Below are 5,315 nucleotides of genomic sequence, written 5' to 3'. Positions count from 1 at the left end.
ATCGTTCGCGCGGGTTCAGTAACGCATAGCCTGCAGTGCAATCGCTCGGGTTCAGTTAGAGCCCAACGCCTCGCTCAGGTTCAGTTAGAGCCAACGCCTCGCACACACGCGCGTACATGTACGAGAGAAACGCGCATTGCTCGGCCCCGACCTCCCATCGTAACCGGGAACTCCCTGAAATTTTCCTCGCCCTCGCTTCTACCACGGGTTTTTCCGTCATGGACGGCCCAAAGAATGTCATGCAGCTGCGTCTCCGGCCCGCCCAGGACGAAAAGCCCATTTTCTGTCATGATTTTTTGTCATAGAAGTAGGAGCCCACCACATCTATGATGATGCCGGGTTTTGTCACAATTATCATCATAGAAGTGTCATATGTATGACAGAATTTTTTTTCGTTCGGCCCAAAATGTCACGGATGTGTCTTTTTTTGCAGTGATAGTTATTAGCTAGATGGCTTCTTCTCTCTCTTTGGATCTCAATACAAAGTTCTCCTCGATCTTCTTGTAGATCTATTCGATGTAACTCTTTTTGTGGTGTGTTTGTCGAGATCCGATGAATTGTGGGTTTATGATCAAGTTTAACTATGAACAATATTTGATTCTTCTCTAAAATCTTTTATGTATGATTGGTTATCTTTGCAAGTCTCTTCGAATTATCAGTTTGGTTTGGCCTACTAGATTGATCTTTCTTGCAATGGGAGAAGTGCTTAGCTTTGGGTTCAATCTTGTGGTGCTCGATCCCAGTGACAGAAAGGGAAACGACACGTATTGTATTGTTGCCATCAAGGATAAAAAGATGGGGTTTATATCATATTGCTTGGCTTTATCCCTCTAGATCATGTCATATTACCTAATATGTTACTCTGTTCTTATGAACTTAATACTCTAGATGCATGCTGGATAGCAGTCGATGTGTGGAGTAATAGTAGTTGATGCAGGCAGGAGTCGTCTACTTGTCACGGACGTGATGCCTATATACATGATCATGCCTAGATATTCTCATAATTATTCACTTTTCTATCAATTGCTCGACAGTAATTTGTTCACCCACCGTAATACTTATGCTATCTTGAGAAAAGCCACTAGTGAAACCTATGACCCCCGGGTCTATCTTTTATCATATAATTTTCCAATCTATTTTATCTTGCAATCTTTATATTTCAATCTTTATCATAAAAATACCAAAAATATTATCTTATCATCTCTATCAGATCTCACTCTCGTAAGTGACCGTGAAGGGATTGATAACCCCTTTATCGTGTTGGTTACGAGGTTCTTATTTGTCTATGTAGGTACGAGGGACTTGCGTGTGGCCTCCTACTGTATTGATACCTTGGTTCTCAAAAACTGAGGGAAATACTTACGCTACTTTGCTGCATCACCCTTTCCTCTTCAAGGGAAAACCAAGGCAGTGCTCAATAGGTAGCAACCATTTCTTTTGTGTTGCCTAATCACACATAGTTCATCTGAGTGAACTGTATGCTGTATATCGCACACACCTTCATCTGGCTGCCCGTTTCTTTTGTGTTGCCTAATCACAAACAATTCATATGAGTGAACCATATGTTGTGTATCGCACACGCCTTCATCCGGCTGCCCGTTTCTTTTGTTGCTCCTCATCGCAAATAGTTAATTAAACTGAACCGTATGCCTTTCATCGCACATGCAACTAAAATCTGAACCGTGTTTGATGCATCCATCATCGCAAACGTTTTATACATTTTTGAAGGTTTTCATACACCACCGTTTGTGATTATTGCATCGCACACTGTTTCTCGAAGTGTCTCTAATCATAGTGTCACGTTAGCAGCATGCTGCAGTAGTGAGTGTTGTACCTCCGCATAAGCTAGTGGTTGCTGACTTTCGCTTTCGGATTCGGTCCAGCGGGATAAGTGTGCCAAAGTCGCTAGAACAAAGTGGTGGGGCTCAAGGGGGAGGTAGCTCAGCCGTTCAAGGAGAGGGTCATTAAGGAGGGCCCTTGGGAGGAAGGAGGGGATACGGACAATGTGTGGATGAAGATGGCGACTTGCATCTATAAGGTGGCCTTGAAGGAGTTTGGAGTGTCCAGGGAAAAAAGAAGCGAACACAAAGATACCTAGTGGTGGAATGATGTACTAAAGGAGATTAAAGAGAAGAAAGATTGCTTCATACGCATATACCTAGATAGGAGTGCAGACAACATAGAGAAGTACAAGGTGGCAAAGAAGGCCACAAAGTGAGCTGTCGGTGCAGCAAGGGGTCGGGCGTATGAGGACCTCTACCAATGGTTAGGCACGAAGGAATGCGAAAGGGATATCTATAAGATGGCCAAGATCCGAGAGAGCAAGACAAGGGGTATTGACCAAGTCAAATGCATCAAGGACAGAGCATACCAATTCCTGGTGAAGGACGGGGAGATTAAGCATAGATGGCGGGAGTACTTCGACAAGCTGGCTCTGTCTCATTCCTTCCTCCTCCTCCATTTCCCTATGATTTTGGCTCGCATCTCCCCGACACTACCTATCTTTAATTGGATATGGTGTTCGTGTCCTGTACAACCTCATATCTAACCAAGCCTCTGCCAAACATGCCATCACCACTGTGAGCGCCATCTCCGGCGCCGACCCACCCCTACAATAGAGAATGGCGTCGTCCGAGTGGAGCCTCTGCAGCTTGTCAAACTAGGCCCGGGCATGCAGATACGCGCTGGTGGGGGCGCGCCGTGGCTGTTGGGAGCTACACCATGTAAGTGCATCTAGGGCCACCCCTAGTTGGTTTGGGAGTATTGACGACAAACCTGGTTGAGGGACTAATGTGTTTGTGAGAATTCCAGGATAACACAGGTAGAAGTCCCTCATTGATTCGGTTTTCCTACCAGAGATGACCCCTAAAAATGTATGAAGACATTGAAGTCAAAGGTGGTATGTGAAGACATTCACATTGAAGACTATGACAAGAGAGGACATCGCGTGAAGACTATGGAGCGCGAAGACTTCACAGTTTCGTTGTTCTGTGTTTTTCTTTGTTGAGTCATAGGAACCACCGTACTGTTAAGTGGGGTCCAAGAGAACCAGTCAGAATGACTGAAGTGATGCTTAACCAAAATCCTATGTCTTCGAGTGAAAACAATGAGAGCAAATCTTATCCAGAGTTGGATAAGTCAGCTTTGCTTGTAGCCCAAGTAAAGTTGTCGTGTGTGTTTGAAATCTGACCGTTGGAACACGTGTCGACAGTTCCTTAGTGACCAAGGGTCATTTCGGACAAATCAGGTCGGGTTGCCTAGTGGCTATAAATAGCCCACCCCCTACAACCATAAACGGTTGGCTGCTCAGAGTTAGTGTACGGCTTTTGTCGTTTGAGAGCAACCCACCTCGAAGCCTTTGAGAGAGAATTCCTTGCGAGGATAAAGCCCTAACAACCAAAAGCCAAAGAGTGTTAGGCATCACTGAAGTCTTCCTGTCTGTGTGATCTGAAGACTTATTACATTTGAGGACTGTGAATCCTCCAGCCGGTTAGGCGTCGCGTTCTGAGCATCCAAGAGTCATTGTGGATCGCCGGTGAACGAAGTCTGTGAAGGTTTGGGAGTCTACCTTGAAGACTTACCAGAGTGATTGGGCAAGGACTGGGTGTCCTTAGCTCAAGGGGAATAAGGTGAAGACGCAGTCTTCTGAGTTGAATCTCAGCCTCCCTAACCAGACGTACAGTTGTCACAGCAACTGGAACTGGTCCAACAAATCATTGTCTTCAACGAGTCACTGGTTTCATCCTTCCCTCTCCTTTACTTACGGTTGGCCCTGGTGAAGTCATTATGTGATTGCATTATCTTTTGTCTTCACTGAGTGACTGCTTGTTCTGATTGGCTTCACACTATCTTCCTATCTGATCTAAACTGTCTAGCTGCTATTAGTCATTGTGCTTTCACTCCATTGAATATTTGACTATGGCTTGCTTAGTGTAGTCTACCTTCCGATGCATGGTAATAGGTTTATTTCTATCGTTTGTCTTCGAAACTTCCATGTTTTGAAGACTTTCATAAAAATCGCCTATTCACCCCCCCTCTAGTCGATCAGTAGCACTTTCAATTGGTATCAGAGCAAGGTACTCCCTTGTTCTGTGTGATTCTGTTTAACCACCTGGAGTTTTAGCTATGTCGACTGTAGGGATAATCAAAGTCTCCGCTGTGTGCCCAGTCTTTGATGGAACTGAATATCCCTACTAGAAGAATAAGATGCGTATGCATCTTGAAGCCATTGATGTCAACCTATGATATGTCGTCAAGAATGGCATTCCCAAGGCTGGTGAAGGCGTCACCGTTGCTGATGTCAAGAAGTTCGTTCAACTGGACTCCACTGCCAAGAACATCATCTGTGGTCATCTGACCAAAGGACAGTATGGCCGTGTGAGTGCTTTGGAAACCTCTAAGCTAGTCTGGGACTGGCTCTCCAAGGTCAACGAAGGCGTCTCAACCCAGAGAGATCAGAGAATCAGTGTCCTTCACAACCTCTTCAACCGCTTCAAGAGAAATGACAATGAGAATGTCTAGCTCACGTTTGATCGACTCACTGACATCACCAATGAGCTTCAAGCCCTCGGCGCTACTGATATCACCAAGCATGAAGTCGTCAAGACACTCCTGAGATCACTTGACAGCTTGTTTGACACCCTAGCCCTGATGATTCAAGAACGTCCTGACTTCAAGACACTCGATCCGTCTGACATACTTGAGAGGCTCAACACACATGAGTTTCAGCTTTCTGAGAAAAGAGACATCTACGGTCCCAACTATGGGCGAACTCGTGCCTTGAAGGCCAAAGCTGTCTCCTCATCTGAAGAAGAATCTGATAGCAGTTCTGATGATCCTGAATACATTGGAAAGGAGCTTGCTATGCTTATGATGAAGTTCCAAAAATTCAGCAAGAAGAAAGGCTTCAGAAAGTCCTCACGATCAAGCTCAAGGAATGATGAAGCTTCTGCTCATGACTACAGGAAGAGAACATGCCACAAGTGCAAGAAACCTGGCCACTACATCTCTGAGTGTCCAAAATGGGACAATGAGAACAAGAAGAAAAAGAAGAGCAAGGAGTATGATTCTGACGAGAAGAAGAAGAAGAAATACTCAAAGTCTTCTTCCAAGTCTTCTTCAAAGTCTTCATCACACAAGAAGAACTCATCTGGCAAGGCTCGTGCGTTTGTTGGCAAGGAAATGGATTCAGAGGAGGAGTCCGCTTCTGAGGAGGCGGAGGTGGAGTCTAAGGAGGAGTCCGATTCTGGTGTGGCAAGTCTGGTTACAGCCTACGTTGCCAAGTCCATCTTCAACACTGAAGACAATGACTGCGT

This window comes from Triticum dicoccoides, chromosome 4A (genome assembly GCF_002162155.2).
Source record: "Triticum dicoccoides isolate Atlit2015 ecotype Zavitan chromosome 4A, WEW_v2.0, whole genome shotgun sequence".
NCBI lineage: Eukaryota > Viridiplantae > Streptophyta > Magnoliopsida > Poales > Poaceae > Triticum > Triticum dicoccoides.
This window is presented reverse-complemented; position numbering follows the sequence as displayed.